Here is a 16,971-nt window from a genome sequence, read left to right on the forward strand (position 1 = left end):
AAAGGAGATACAATGGCAAACAAGACAGTTGTTTGCTGTACTCTCTTGATGCCCCCCTGTCATTCTGCAGAGAATTCAGCTAAATTCAGCTTTTAATGCTGATGCTGAAGCTTTCCAAGGAGCTGGTAAGAGGGAAGGCTGTTGTGGTTGTTGGTGTGCTAAGCAATGCAACGAGAAACTCCCACCCGCTGTGCTTTTAGGGATTTTTGTAACATGGTGTCAGCAATTTAGAGGTCAGCTCAGACTGGAGATTTGTAAGAGAAACTTAAAATTGACCTGAATGAGGATGCCTGGATGTGAAAGCAGCAGGAGAAACAGCAAGAAGCAGGGTTAAAAGAATGGCATGTGCTGCTCTGCTACATCAGCAGGTCACCAAGAGCAGAGCAATTGGGCATGCAACTTCTCAAGACATCTGGAGCAGTAAAACAAAGGGCAGCATAAAACATACGAGAGATTACACCCAGAAAGGAGCCCAACCAGCGTGAGTAAATCAGCATCATTCCTAATGACTCACAGAGGCAGGACAGGATGAAAAGGCAGAAGATCACAATTGTTGTCTATTCCTAAAGGGTACAAAAGGCATGCACAAGACCCAGTGCATAGCCACCCATCTAAGGAGAATCCAGGAGCTGTGATGAGGCATTGAGAGCTGCTGCCTCTTACTTCTCATGGCACCGAAAGTGGTCCTGATGGGGCTGCTTGGGCACACACATCTTGGTGCTTGTATGGGAGCATGAAAGAACGAGCTAGTGAAACCTGGGAGAGACTGTGTGTGAGTTGAATCACCTTTGTCAAAAATAAAACCGGCCTTCCCCTCCTAGATGATCTTGCCTTGTGCTGCAACTGGAATTTTTGCATTCCCCAGTGACCTTCATGGCCATTTCTAATTGTGGCACAAAAAAATTTGCATTTTTGTTTCTACAGATGGAAACACTACCAGTGACACCTCCTGCCGTCTGGATGCTGCTGGAGCCTGACTTCTGGTTGACAGACAGGATTTGGATGCAAGTAGGGTGCACCAGGGATTAGTAGAGATACAGCTAAAGCCAAATGACTTTGCAAACTGCTTAAACCTATGCACACAGGCACATGGCAGTCTGGTCTCTAACCAAGCCTTCCAGCGTCAGCTCTGTCTGTCTAGTGCTGCACTGGATCTGTGCAGCCACAAATCACAGCCACATCTTCTAGTAGCTCAAGAGAGTATAAGTTACAACGGATTTCTGCAGTGGTGGCATTTTCCCATGACTGCCTAGGTTAGAGGCATTAACCAAGACCCTGTGGGCACATAGATTAGATGGTTTGTGGCCAGTTTCAGCTGGCCGTACCTTCCCATAAAAAAAGTGTGTGCGTGCATATGTAAGCTAGAACCTAGCTGGTGCACTGACCCTCTTCTGCTAGTACATGGCTGGTGTTAGGCACTAGTCTGCGGGCTGTTGTGTGCTGTGGGGATGCTTCACCAAGCCAATCCACCTGCATTAGCAGTCTGCTCTTGCTGTTGGGGTGGTTGCAGGCTGGGGGCTTGCAGAGAACGCTCCTGCTTCATCTCTTTGATTTCTCCCCACCACCAGGCTCTCAGGCTGCTGGGGTGACCGGCTGCATCTCCCTGCAGTCCAGGGCACCTCTGTGACCACTTTAGTCCGAGAGGCAGCCCTCATCCATGTGCGACCTCTCTGCACCTTTTGCTGCCTTGAGATTAGCAAATGTTAGAGTCATTGCATGGATATTGCAGTTTGGGTTGTTTAACCCAGACCTGCATGGGGTCTCTGGCCAGGCTCTGATGTTATTAACTAGGTAAAATGTGATTTACTTACACATTAGTAGCTTCCACATCAGAAAAAGGAGTTTCAGTTTCCTGCTGGGTCCTAAACTCAGCTCGATAACAGTCTTAAGAGTGCACAAACACGGGCTCTGTTTTTCTAAGTGCACCTGCCCCAACTTGCAGTGACGCAGCAGGCTCGGAAAAATATTTGGTACAGTTTGTGCCACCACAGTCCTCTCCCTGTTACCAAATCTTCCATTTATTATGAGTTTATTTGCTCTTTTGATTTATGTGCAATACTTGAAATAGGGGAAAGGGCAAGGCCAGTGGGAGATGTAGCAGCACCAGCAGGATCACTGATGCACTGAGCCACGCTGCCTCTTTCTGCCAGCAGTGGGGACATGAGTCCTGATGAGTTCTTGGAGTTTCTTGAAATCCAGCTTTTTTTCCAAAGTGTGGTATGGATAATTGCTTTATTGTCCTCCGTAACTGCTAGAATGTTCTTCATCCCATGGACAACATCCTAAAATTCTGTATGTGCTGGTCCCTGGCTTCCCACTGAAGAGTGTCTTGCCATGGGTTTCTTGGTACCAACACAAGCTGTATCTTTTCTAATCAGCCATGTCATAGAGCCAGCAGCTTAGTTCATATCCTTCTCTTACAGAGGCAGATCACCCCTCTTACCCTGAGTGGGACCTCACAGCCTTCTACTGACCCAGATCCTCTTCCAGTGCTGCTGCAACTGGTTCTGGAGCCACCTGGCTCCAGCACTCGAATCCACCTCAAACACTGGGGAGTGTCTGCATTCACCTCGAGCAGTGCCCAGGCCAGCTGCTCCCCGCGGTGTCTGTGCACTGATGGTGCTGTGCACTTTGTGCCGTGCATGCTCCATTGACAGCTGCAAACTGCTGCAAAGCAGTGTCATCTGCTGTGGTTCCTGCAGCTGTTTTCAAGTGCAAGACTTGATTTTGTCTTGTTTGTCTTACACTGTAGAGCTCAGCATGCTCTGCTCTGAGCTGCCTGATTTGGCTCCTGCCTCCGTCTAATACAGTGGATACTCTTCAGGCTGAGCAGTTTCACCCATGCTGGCCACTTGCTGGTGATGTTTCCCTCTGTCTATTAGTGACTTGCAAAGACACAGGAAAATAACGTGCCACTGCCTGGCTTGGTCTTCCCCTTTCCTTCTTACTGAGCAGTCCTGAGATTTACCTGCCTAGGAGAGCTGAGCACTCCCTTTGCTGAGCATGGCAGATGGTCCCTACCCAATGGAAGGGACTGTATCAAACCCATCCCATCAGCTGGAGCAGTGTGGGAGACTATGATCAGCTGGGAGAGTCTATCCCAGAGAGGGTGATGAAAAATGCAGCTATTTTACACCTACAGCCTTGTGCTGTCAGTGACAGAAAACACTATATCGTCATCCAGAAGTGGTCCGGAGAAGCGCTGGTGCCCCTGGTCAGTAGCAGATCACCAAGGCAGGCTATGTGAGGTGACAGTGGCGGGTAAGGCATGGCCCACTACCTCTTCTTGCAAGACTTGAGGACTTTGTGAGCACCAACCAGCTGGGAATGAGCTGGGATCACTTGGTGCTGGCTGCTGTGCTGGAGTCTGAAGAGCTTGTTGTCCAGGTCTGCATGCCCCAAAACGGGGGTTGCTGGATGCCACCCACCATCTCTGGTCTCCTTGGGTGTCAGTGTTGCAAGATTTGCTCCTCAACCCCAAAGGAGTTGCAAGCTATTTTGTTTTCACCCACTGTTATTACCCTCTTTTTAAAAACATATGGCTGATTAGTTTCATTTTTACGTGGAATGCAGTGCTCAGATGTCTCTACAGTTTCACACCCTCTGCTGCCAGAGCTAACTGAAAAATACTGAAACCTGGAGGTGCACAGGAACAAACTCCTCTGGGCTCTGCACATCATCACTGTCAGCCACGATTCCAGCTGTGGACTGGCTCTCTTATCTGGAGATGCTGCCAGCTGCCTTTTAAGCTCTTGCTATGGTTTATTTTACTTAGAATAAAAGGATTTGAAAGGTGTGGGTCTCGGTCAGTGTCAATGCTGGAACTGCTCGGTATCACAGCATAAAGCTATGCCATCCACCTCCTGCCAGCTAATGCCTCTGAAAGGCTCCAGCACCTCCTTTCTCCTGAGTGAATACCTGGGACTGTTTAAAATCAAACTGTGGAGCTCCAGTGCGGAAGTGGGGAATGAAACCTTCTCTACAGAAGCTGACAGACTGTAGCTGGAGACCCCAACAACCACTGCGGCTCCCTTTCTGCTTTGTTTTGAATTAAGTTAGACAAGGGCACCTAGCAAGCTGCTTCGCCTGCCTGGCACAGACACTGCCTCCAGGGACAACTCTTCTGCTGGAATATCTGTGTTGCAAAACATAGTCAGTGCAGAGTTGGAGGGGTCCCAGCAGTCGGCATGGAGTCACCCTGCAAGGGATATCAAAAACAGGGCAATAGTCATGGTATTTCAGACTACCGGGTAACCTTGCCAGGGGAATTTCTGAAGCATTTCTTCACTGGGTGCAGCAGAATTAACTGGGTTTCTGCGATATCTTGGAAATGTGTTGCATTGGCCTGTTTTTCCTAAGAGGCAATTCACCCCCGACCTATGAAACAAGTGTGGAAAGAATTGCAGGCTGTTGGTGGCTTTGGCAAGTGGAAAACGCAATGAGAAGGGGTCAGCAAGGGGGATCCAGGGAAACCGATGCAGACCTGCTAGGATGAGCAGCAGACCGGGGCAGCAGGGGATGCCAGCAGCATGGCCCTTCAGCGATGGGGCTCCTGGCTCCAACGGGACCGTGGATGCTTCCCTCCGCCCCACCAGGGCTGTACACTGCCCTGGCGAGACGCTAGAGGAAGAGAAGCAGCATGAATGTCTCCTGCCCCTGCCGCTTCCTGTTTGCTTGCTTCGGATTTCTAAACTTCACCTGTCCCAGTTGCCACCACCGCGTCAACCTCTCATCAGCTCCTCTGGTCTGCAGCATGCTAGACATCTCAGAGAGAGGAGCAGGAACGGGCACCACGCAGCTGCAGCTGTGTGCACACCCAGGACTTCCAGAAAACAAACTCTGGGCAGGGGAAGAATGCACAAGCTGCATTTGCATAAGCCAAAAAGGGGAGATAAGGAAGAAAACACCCTTTTGTAGAAAAACCCATGACTCACCAAAGCCTCTGGCCTTTGCAGGCCAAAGCTAGCTGAATTAATTGATCTGCATTTAGCTTACTTTTCCCATCTCGGTTCTTTTTGGCACGACTTGGTTTTTTTCAGGAGTGCTTGCCAAGTGACTTAGACTAATAATTATCAGCTGATTTTCACTAGATCTTGCTTCCCATCCCATGAGTATGAGTATCTGAAACCATTTCTTGCTTGATTTAGGACAAAATGTTGACATTTTCATGGAGGAGGCCATTTAAAAAATATTTAGTTTGAATTATTCTAAACATTTCATTTTAATAATTTATAAATACTATATCCTCTTCCAACCTTTTTAAAAAAACCTTTTAAAGTATAAATTGCCAGAAATGTCTAAACGAAAAGTGATTTTTTTAACTATAGTATAGTTTAGTTTTTCAGGACAATGGATAATTTAAGAAAAAAAAATAGCCCTCCCTTTTATTTTGAATGCAGCTTGGATTCTACCCCTCCAGCAGCTGCAATTTCTGTTCACGCCCTTCTGCAAGAACACATTTTATCTGGGCAGCTTCTGGCCGGGTTTGGTGCAGCCAGGCTCGCGGCTCCTTGGGACTGCTCCCGGGATATTGCCGTTTGTGACGGGATTGATTGCTAAACTAGATAGTGTCGCTGCTGGTCTGGAATGGAGCAGAAGTTTGTTCAGGTGAGGCTGATGTGCTGCAGAGGATGTTTGCTGTACATAAACACTCCTGCTCACATGGGACCCAGATAAGTAGGTAGCGCTGCTCTGTGTACGACTACTGACATACAGGTCATGGCCTGGCTGGATGGTGCTGGCAGCCACTTGCAGTCGAGCAAGACATTTCCCAGGAGACAGCACCCTCCTGGCTGCAGAGAGGGAAGGACCCTCTCCTGTGACCAAATATTCCCGTCCCCATGAGCTCCCAGCCAGCCCAGCTTCCCATGCACGCTGGGAGTGGCTCAGCCGTTCTTCTTCATTATACGTGATCTCAGCAGTCCTGGTTTTGTCAAAGGGAATAAATGGAGACCTGAAGGGTGCCTGGCACAGCTCCCATGTGAATGGGAGCAGATGGTGGTGACTGGGAGCTGCCTCTGTGCTCTTCCGGAGGGAGAGGTTTTAACTCTTCACTCGGCACCATGGCAGGAATGAAAATGATGCTGGGCTTCTGCAGCCAGCTCCCAATGCCCTGTGACCATGCAGGAGGTATGACTCTACCAGCCCCCAGCCTTGCCTCGGCTTATGATAGGTTGGCTCTTGCTGAAAAATATGGCCATGGTCCCAGGAGGAAGATACGCAGTTTCCCCCGTGGGTCTGAGAACAAGCCTTGGTGTCAGCTACTGGATCTCAGAGCCCCGTCATTTCGGCCTTGTGTTGTGTATTGCATCTTTTCCTTCTATTTGGTCATTTATTGGTGGTATCTGATCATCCTGGGCAGCAAGCAGGACACAGTTGCCTGTTTCCCACTGGGAATCCAAACCTTTCTGTCGTAAAACATAAAGCCCTTGGGCTGAGCTCACCATGAAGTGAGTTTGGCCACTGCTTGTCCATCACAACAGCCTCTCCAACTCATGTTTGGTCCTCACAAATGCTCTTACTAAATAACAAAAACTGGAGAAAATGAGACCAACATTTGTAGAAACTAGGAAGGCAAATGAAGGCAATGTGACAACGCAGCAAAGGCAGAGCATGGCTACCCTGCATCCTGGCAGCGAGAGCTGAGCGCAGGTCACACAGGGCGTGAGGTTCATTTGGCAAAGCGAGGCTTTCTGAATTTCTGTGAGCCTACCCACGCTGACCTTTATGGTCATGGAGTCCAGGACACAGTCTATCTCTTCCTAGCCAGATACTTCTTTTTGGTCTGGCCAACAGTGCATAAACTCCATACTTTCTTGTGACTGTAGGACTTCAACTAAATCCTGAGAAGCAGACATCAACCTTGGAGACTCTTGCACTTACTTTAAACCATAAATCACCTTGACACATTGAAGGGGCTTTGAAAAGGACGATAACCAAGAGAGAAAACAATACAGTTACCAGGACACATATTTTTGCACCCCTCCATGCTTGTTGTTGGAAACTGGATCCTCATAAAGGAGAGCAATAAAAGACCTCTGGCTTCTTTGAGCACAGAGTTTGGCTTTTTTTCTGGGTCCAGGCTCCAGGGTTTTCCAGGGACACTCTGGTTTTTGGGACTGGACAGGGCTAGGACTGGGAGGCTGAGATAAAATGCTCAGATCCCCACCAGAGCTGCCCACAGCCAACCACAAGTTCACCACTCTTTCTCCAAGGCTCTGCTTCTCTGGATAAATTTCAACCCCCACAAGACTAATGCTGCAGAGCAGCAGTACTAAACTCCGTTATCAGCCAAACTGAGATGTAGTTTACAATAGTACAGTGACCTCAGAGAGGATCTGCTGAGGAAAAATTAATGGGCTGTGCCCTTTTTTTGCTTCCTTAAAAAGCCTGCCTAGTGTGGCTTCCTTGTTTTTCACATTTGATTTGCCAGGAAGGTCACGTCTGCTTGGTTTTCCTGTAGGACTTGTTAGAGGTCCCACATGCAGAAAATGAGCTTCATCTGACCCTCACCCATGAGCACTGAAACTTAAAGGACTAACCTTTTCTCCCTGCTGTTTATGTAGTCATTGAGTGAAGAAAACAAGAATGACTGACATGTTTAACCATTTTGACACAACTCAAGCAATGGGACTACTGCTTCCTGGTGCATCTGATGCTAGAAAACCACCTGCTCTTTTCCATCCAAAAATTCAGTGAGTGAGACATATAAGATCTGACTTTCTGATGTTGAAAGAAAACAAACAGCCTCTAGTTTCCCCCTTAGGAAAAAAAAAATTGGTCTTCTGTTATTTCAGCATGGCCCTCTGGCCAGCTCAAGATTGGAAATCCAGAATTAGCATTTTTTAAAAATCCCAAGCATGGATTTTGCAATCCCTACCAAGAAAGAAAAGCAATGAGCGGAAAAGTCTTTTACCATCACTTAAGAGAACTCCTTCCCTTCTTCCCTGGCCAGTCTTTGCTTGGCTACTTGGCACTCCCCCAGGAACAGATTTTGGGGAAGGTGGGGAGCTATCTGTACTGTTCTGCTTCCTCCCCTTGTCCAGAGACACGGGGTCAGGCTGCCATGGCTTCTTTCTCCATCTCCACAGGCTCCTGCAGGTACTGCCCCAGGCTGGGTGAAGGGGACAAAACATCTCTCCAGGACTGGGCTGTGCCCACGGTGGATAGATGAGGTTGAGGTGGGGAACGGGGCAAGTAAAAGGGGTGCTCCATGATTAAGATGTAGAAGGAAAGGACAGGAGAGATGGCTTTATGGGCAGTCATAAGATCCCCATCCCTGGCAGCAGCAGGGACCAGACCACGAAAACAGTTCCCCTGGGCCAGGCGTCCCTGTCCTCCCCTGGATGCTGGTATAAATAGCACAGCGGTGACTCACCCGGAGAGCAGGGCTGTGAGCTACAGCCACGCTGGCTCTGCTTGCCAGTCCTCTGTCTTCTGACCCCGTGTTCCAGCAAGTGATGCGTGCTTTCCCTGCAGGTCCCACACAGTGGCCATGAGCACCCCGGGGGAGCTTTCTGAACAGATATTGCCAAAGGGCTGTGGCCTAGGAGCAAGTCAAAGCAACCCAGGAGGGAGAGAAAAACTCCACTGCTAAAACTCTATGGACTTGCCAGAGAACTTGGGCCACAGCAAGCCCTGAGATCTCTCCGATAGTGTGAGAGTGGGGCTGGGACTCAGACACTAAATAGCCACAGGTGTAGGGTATCTGTATGTCTTTAAAGAGTGTGAGGAGCAAAGTGGTTCCTCCTGGGGCTCTGCAGAAATTTAGAAATGCTGTAGATCCCTGAAGGCATCTGCACCCAAGGACAAAGCATCCCATGCTCTAAGCAGACGAATGGGGAAGGGGTTTGCAATCCTTTGAAGATCCATCTGGTGAGACTTGGAACCAGGCTGGTGTCCTTGGGACAGAAAGTTCCTGCATCTGCCCCCCAGCCTGTTAGTTCAGGCTTGTGCACAACGTGTGGAGCTAGGGCAGCTACGAGCAGCATCCTGACAGGTCCTGACCCTCCTGCTCTGACCACCCAGGTTTCTTTCAGTGTAAGGTGTGGGACTTGCTTGCAGAAAGCTCCTGGAGGGAAGGCCAGCTTTCAGCACATTGTCCTCTGCTTGTTGGCTTGATGAAGAACTCTTCAAGTGCCCAGACTACAGCGCTGATTGCTCTGCTCTGTGCCCATGTGCTAGGGTCACATCCCTGGAGCCTGCTGGCTGGATCCTCCCTGCACCCGCAGCCCAGAGGAAAGTACAAGGTGATGCCACCCATTTGCTGGGTAGGTGCTGCTGCACCCGCTCCTATGGCTGCCTGGTAAATCGCAGCGAGGGGAGTTAGGAACTGTCCTGCTTCCATATCAGTCTCTGGACCATGCCTGTGCTCAGTCAATGCATTCACCTATGTCTCATCTTTTTCCCTGACACCTGAGTCCTGCCACTGCTCAATCCTCACATCTTACATCCTTTGAGTCAAGTAAATAGTTGATCAGGAATGTGTCCAAGCCATGTGTGTTTGTGCAAAGGTTAATCTTTTGCAGGTCATGATTTTCTTCCCATGGTGGTTTTGCACTGCCACAGTCCATCCATGAGAAGCTGCTCAAATATTTTCCATAGCTGTCCTAGTGCCATTTGCAAAATGTCTTTGGGACAGATTTGCAAAGCATAAAGTACAGCTGTCAGCGAGGTGTCCCTGTCCCTTTAATGCTCCCAGTCGCACAATGCTAGAGCTGGGTCACAGCCACCTCCCAAGGAATAGATGACCTGAAAGATGTCCTCAATCCATCAGATCCCCTGAATTAAGCCCTGCAAAATGAGACCAGTAACAAGGCCAATGAAGGGACATGGTGTTGTGCAAATATTACAGGTTTATCTACTTATCTGAATTATGCAACAGACCCAGAAGTGGTGCTTCCATCCAGTGAACTTCTTTAATGCGTCTTCTGAGCTTGTAGGAGGTGTTGCAATGCTGCGGCTCACTCCACTCCAAGGCGTGAGGCATGTACTGGGGAAATTCTTGACTTACCTGCTGGCTCCCAGACAGACGCCGTCAGCGACTCTTGCCTAACCCTCATGCAGCACTTGCTCATAGGTCAGCATGTGACTTTCTTGCTTCCCAAGAAGCAAGGGAGGAAGCAGAGCCAGTGCTTTCAAGAGAGGGTAGGGGCACACGCTCACCCTGGTCATGGAGGGAGGACAAGGACCACGTTTTGTTCTCTGAGCTCCCAAGTTGCATTTCTAACTTAATTTTGTCAGCAGGAAGCCGAGCAGGATGGCTGTCCTGGGAATACCTGGATCAGGAGCTGTAAGCTCCAAAGCATTAGGCTCAGCAAAGCCATTTATGTCACATGGCACAAGCTGCAGAGATGGTGAGCTATGTCCAGCCCTGCCTGGTTGCATCAGTGGAGGCAGTTGGTGGTGGGGAAGTCCTTGAAAGGCAGGGAAAAGGGCCACGGTATAAGAAACCACCATCCCTCCCCTTTCTCGAGCCACCATTGAAGGGAGGGGATGATTGTGGGGAGGACACAGAGACATGGCCTGGTACAGAGCATCGATGGGGACTGGTGCAGCAATTGGACACAGATTTCCCTTCTTGGCTCCTGTCCCTTTCCCTGGGGGGACAGAGCCCCTTTCAGAGCACTTAATATGAAAGGACTTGCCTCCCTCCTACCCTGCACATCATGGTGCATTTACACCAATGCTGAAAGCCCTGTTCTGACTTTCTCTTGTGCTGGCTGTGAAGGCAGACACCGGATGGTCCTGTGATGTCCTTTCCCAGGATCTGGCTGTGATAGAAACCCCATCCCCTGGGAACCATGTAACCCATTGATCCATCCTGCACCCACTGCTGCTGCAGAGCCTCATTCCATGGGTGGTGGTATGAAGCCAGACCATTGCCTCCTGCTGCAGGGAGCAAGAAATTAAGGGAATGCACATGCACTTTGCTTCCCATTACAGAGAAAAGCAGATGTAAAGCCCAGCCAGAAGCCAGTGTTGTGTTCTGAGCCCAAGGGTGGACTCTGCTTTCTGTGTCCAGATCAGGGGCAGCCCGGTTTAGCCTCCAGCACAGGGATCTCCTGTAGCACCACCCTGGGGAACAGAGTGTTCATTGCTGGAGATGAGTCCTCCAGTTTACCTGAGCTGGAAAGTTTGGCTTCTATAAGGAATTGTGGTGAACCACTGCTGTCCCATGTTCATCTCCACTGCATCATACTGGTGATTTGAGGTTTCTCTGTAAAAGATTGTTAGTAGTTCATAAAAAAATCTACAACCATGACCAGGATGCACCTGGTCAAATGCTCTACCTTAGGATGGGACGGTGAGTTCAACTCTTGAACGAGGTGATGATTCAGTCCTCTTTTGACTGGGCTGTGACACTGGTGGGGAGCATTCAGAGAGGCTCAGCACCTGCTGTGCAGGTTTGGGAGCCCTCAGACTTGGGGCAGAGCCTGTTCCGATTGCTTTGCAGGGAACAGGCTTCTCTGCCAGGCTCTCCTGAGAGCAGACTCACCAGCAAAGCATGCCCAGCACCGCTGGGGCAGCGAGCAGCCAGCACTGCCACCGGTTTCCTTGTTATTTCTAATAAATCCCTAGGCTCAGTGCTTGCTGCGCAGTTGCAAAGCTCAGCTGCTGGTGCAGAAGTCCTGGTTATTCTTGTCCTCCTGGTTTTCTCCCATCCCCTTTACTAGTTTCTCCTCCCTGGAGTAGACTTGCCTCTCCTGACCCTTCCTGCCAGAGCTCTTCATGTTCCCTCCAGCCGCCTTCTCCCCAGAGGAGTCTGGGACACGTGAGCTCCTGCAGGAGCAGGGTCTGCGTGTCCCATGCACACACTGGTTTGTCTCCCAGCAGATTCACAGGGGTGGGAACTGGGACATCCAGCTGTCTCCTTGTTTGTTTGGCTCTAACTGACATATTTCTGGTGGCTCAAATTGAACTCCTATCTGTGTCACACTGCACAAATCCCCCTGAAATAAGCCCTTGGTACTAAAAGCTCTCATTGACCCCAAGCATAAGCTAAATAGGATTTTGTTCAAGTTTATCTTAATACAAAGACCACCTGCATCCCGTCAGGCTGGAGGGTCTTGTCTTTGCAAGCAGAGAAGAAAAGAGTGAGGAAGAACAAAAGTAAAATATTCCTGAGGGTGGAGAGGAGGTGTGAGTCCCTCATGTGGAATGGCTTTTAATTAAATCACTGCAACAAACACAGTCTTCACAAACCACTTGTAAACCTGTGTTGTTTCCTCTTGTCATGTATTTCATTTAAGCAAAGACAAAAATGTTGATTTTATTGGACAGGAATTTTTTTGCAAGAGTGTCACAATTCTGTAGCTAGAAGAAAAAGAAATGAAAGATGATAATGTTTTGGAGATGCTGCAGATTTTGGTTATAGCATTTTTGATTTATTTTACTCAGTTTAATGGGTTATTTTCTTTTGAATTTGATACCCATGAATTTTATTGTTGTTTGAGGGGAGATTCCTGCTCACACCAGAAAGTTAATCCGGGAAATAATTCTTATAGAGAAAGCTCCAACGTTTTGATTTCCAGAGAATCTTAATACCCAGTTTTCTGTTGTTTTCCAGTTTTGGTGGGTTTTCTGTATTTTGAGTGATTACCCCTGTTCTGAGGGTGGTTTCAACCTTGTTTACTTTAAATGGGGCTGTCAGAATAGGCACAGCCAGCTCACCTAGTGCTATCTGGATTTTTGGAAATTCATTTAAATCAGTGGCACAAACCCTGCATGAATTCTGGTGTAAAAAACCCCAGGATTTGGTTGGGCCGGCTCTGCTGCCACCGTCGTCTGTTGCAGGGCTGTGGATCCCAGTGTGGTGCCTTTCTCACAGGTCTGCAGCAGTGGGAGGGTTGCAGGATGCGATGGACCCCCATAGGACAGCATGCTCGTGCTCCCGGGCTGCGCAGTGCGGAGCTGCTCTGCATTTGGTTCCCCTGACAAACCCGGGGAAAGAGACACTATGAGTTTTTTTTAAGCAAAGCAAGATGTGATACTTGAGCGTATTGTCTCAGCTCCATCAGAGGAGCAAGCTGAAAAATGGCAAACCTAAGTGGGTGCAGAGCGCATGCAAAGGGGAAGAATCAAGATTTAAGTGGATGCCTGTGCTGGTTCCAGCTGGGAGAGTTCATTTTCCCCACAGTAGCTGGTACGGGGCTGTGTTTGGGATTTGTGCTGGAAACAGCGCTGATAACCCAGGGATGTTTCTGTTCTTGCTGAGCAGGGCTTGCACAGAGCCAAGGCCTTTTCTGCCTCTCACCCCACCAGTGAAGGACTGGAGGGGCACAAGCAGCTGGGAGGCGACTCGGCGGGGACACTGACCCCAGCCACCCCAGGGCTGTCCCACAGCAGACGGCCTCATGCCCAGCACACGGAGCTGGGGAGGAGGAGGAAGGGGGGACGCTGGCAGGGATGGCGTTTCCCTGCCCCAGGCACCGTTAGGCGGGATGGAGCCCTGCTGCCCTGGGGATGGCTGAGCCCCGCCTGCCCGTGGGGAGGGGTGAAGGGACACCTTGGCTTGCTCTGCCCGTGTGTGCGCGGCTTCTGCTTTACCTGTTACGCTGTCTTGATCTCAGCCCATGAGTTTTCTCACTTTTCCAGTTCTCTTCCCCATCCCACCAGGGGGGAGGGAGTGAGCGGTTGGGGCAGGGCTTAGTTGGTGGCTGGGGTTAAACCATGACAACAAGACATCTGGGAATACAAAAGAGAATCTCCTAAAATACCATCTGACAGCAGGGAGAACTGGGATTTCTCCTCTTTTTCCTCCAGTGGAAGTGCCCTGTGCGCAGAGGCTTTTCTCCAGCTGTTTCTCAGCAGGCTCAGCAACACCTCAGTGTCATGTCCCCACAGTGACAGTGCATGACACGATGTCTCTGGTGAGTAGCACCACGCAGAGCTTTGCGCAGGTCAGAGGGATGCAAACTAGTCTGCGTCAGACACCGTGCCCCCAAACGTGAGGAAGACTCATAGCATGCTGTGGCACCCCTGTTCCTCCTCTACACCAGCCTGGAGGCACGTCCCTGCCAGCAGCCCCTCCATCCTGCCTCAGCCATGCCAGTTGTTCCAGCGCAGCCCCTGTGTTCCTCCACCCTGCCCAGCAGTCCCATGATGGGACAAGTCCCATTACTTCTCCTTGCCATGTCTTCACCTTCTCTATTTCTATCCGGAACCGTCACCCCCAGCTTGTTCACAGAAGGCAAATCCATTGTTTGTATTGATTTCTTACCCCTGTGAGTGACAGTGACACAGCCCCCATTCCCCTGTGTTCTGCATCCCTCATTTCATTTCCAGCCTGGCCTGAGACTGCCCTAAATGCTGAGTCCAGCTTGGCCATGGTTGCATGCAAGACCACCGGGCCCCGCTCAAAACAGGCTGGTGCCAGGGGTGCAGAGGAGACCCCTCCCCGTGTGGCTGGGCACACGGGGCTGCTTGCTGCCCCCCTGCATGCCCACACACCCTGAGGATGCCAGGCCTGGTGCAGCAGCCGAACTGCCATCCAAGAGCTCACTGCACCTCTTCCCTGCCCTCCCACCCCCTTGGCGTGCGCTCTCCTGCCTGCCAGTGGTTGCAGGTTGCCAGAAGGGAGGTTATATATAGACAGACAGGATAACGGAGCACAGATTAACCGGACAGGTCTGGGACCAGGTAATCTGCCTGTACTCTGCAGCTTGCACGGCTCTGGCCAAGTCGGGGATAATGCTCAATGTTTCGTCTAGCCAAGGTATGCCAAGTCTTGGTGATGCCTTGGCCACTCAGAATATCCCTGTGGTGGTCTGGGTTTTCCTGTTATCTTCACATGCCATTTGGTCCCCGAGAGTGGACAGTGCTGTGTGACCCTCAGCTAGAAATTCCTTCTGGCAGAGGGGGTGATGGGGGATGCCCCATCTTCACCTGGATATCCTGGGGCTGAGCATCCCTGCTCCTGTCTGGAGATGCTGCCCAAATGAAGAGTGTCACATGGCTGAAAGGCTTGGGGAAGGCAGCACTTGGCTACCTCTGCTTTGAGCCTGTGTCCTGTGGTGTGAACAGGAGCTTTGCTGTCAACCATCTATCTTAGGGTGTGTGCAAGACGAAAGGATGGGAGAGGCACAGGTTGGAAGGGGGGCAGTGCACACGGGTGCCTTCCTCTTCTGTAAGGTCTGGGATCAGATTCAGTTTGCGATCAAGACACCTGCATCCAGGGGTCAGGGTGGGTGCCTCCCATCAGCTGGTGCCCAGGCTTCAGAGATTGCTGTGGGAGAGCTGTTTGATTCAGAGCCAGCAGAGACACAAGAGCAGGTCAATTCACTCTGAAGTTCACCTCCAGCCTCCCCCATAACACCTCATAAGTGCCTCAATATCTGAGTGAACCCCAGTCTTAAATCCAGCAGATGAGTTGGACTCTGCTATGGTTTGTAAAGGGACCCTCAGCTGACCTTGTCCTCCCATGGTGAGATGAATCTCACAAAAAGGGTCACCAAGGGATGTCTGGATAAAACCAGAGGCTGAATCAGTTTAATCTGGGGTGCAGCAAACACAGCTGGCAATCAGGTGTGGTCTGATTAGCACGGCACGCACTGTGTGCTCCTGCACATGGCACTTGGTCCTGGGGGCAGGACCAAAGAGTCCCGGAGCGCCTCAGCCCCAGAGGGAAGCGGGCTTGCTGGATACCAGCGCAGCCATGTGTGCAGGCTTTTTTCTTCCCCAAAGCATCTCCCCTGATGCTTTGACAGGGCTTTTGCTGGACCTGTCTGGTGGACTAATAATCCCTTTCTCTGTAATCAGCAGATTGCATAATTACCCCATTTCTTAATCAATTACAGTAGTTTGCAAATTCTTTCAACAAACACTGCACAGAGTGCCGTGCCATCCACACCCTCGCCCTCCCCCCATCCAACCCTGCCCAACCCCAGGACCTTCCTCCAACTTTCCTCAGCCTGAGCTCCCGGGCTGCACGGTGTCAGTACGTCCTATATGTTAAAGCAGAGCTGAAAACATGTTGCAGGCCTTTTGAAGAGTTTGCTATTTGTGAGCTGTTGCTTCCAGACCTGTTCTGCCTTGGCCCTGGTTCTTGGATTTACTTTCACTCTTATACAAACAGACAGGTTCTGGCACTGGGTGGCAACAGCAGCAACCCATGGGGAGCTGAGGCCCCTGTTGGCTTCTCTCTGCTGTTGGTGCAGGGCTGCCTTGGGCCAGTGCATGGCTTAATTGCTCAAAAGCCACAGGAATATCCCCAGCTCCTCAGTTCTGAACCTGCCAGGTAGTGATGTGTTAGCACTCAAGGTAACGATGCAGCCCCCAAAATGACAGAAGGAGGTGGGAAGCTCACAGAATTACAGAATCACAGACTGGCAGAGGCTGGAAGGACCCTCTGGAGATCACCCCGTCCCACCCCTGCGTGAGCAGGCACCCCCAGAGCCGGGGCACAGGACCGCGTCCAGGTGGGGGGTGAATGTCTCCAGGGAAGGGACCCCACAGCCTCTCTGGGCAGCCTGTGCCCCTGCTCTGGCACCCGCACAGGGAAGGGGTTTGTCCTCATGTTCAGGGGGAACTTCCCGTGTTCCAGCTTGTGCCCGTGGCCCCTTGGCCTGGCGTTGGGCACCACTGAAAAGAGCCCGGCCCATCCCCCTGACACCTGCCCTTCAGATATTTATAGGCATTGATGAGATCCCCCCTCAGCCTTCTCTTCTCCAGGCTGAACAAGCCCAGGTCTCTCAGCCTTTCCTCACAAGGGAGATGCTCCAGCCCCTGATCACCTCCATAGCTCTCCGCTGGACTCTCTCCAGCAGTTCCCTGCCCTTCTTGAACTGGGGGGCCCAGGACTGGACGCACCACCCCAGATGTGGCCTCACTGGGGCAGAGCAGAGGGGGAGGATAACCTCCCTTACCCTGCTGGCCACACTCCTTTCCATGCCCCCCAGGACACCGCTGGCCCCCTTGGCCCCAAGGGCCCGGTGCTGGCTCAGGGTCACCTCGCTGCCCCCCAGCACCCCC

The sequence above is a fragment of the Phalacrocorax aristotelis genome, chromosome 20 (assembly GCF_949628215.1).
Source record: "Phalacrocorax aristotelis chromosome 20, bGulAri2.1, whole genome shotgun sequence".
NCBI classification, from domain to species: domain Eukaryota; kingdom Metazoa; phylum Chordata; class Aves; order Suliformes; family Phalacrocoracidae; genus Phalacrocorax; species Phalacrocorax aristotelis.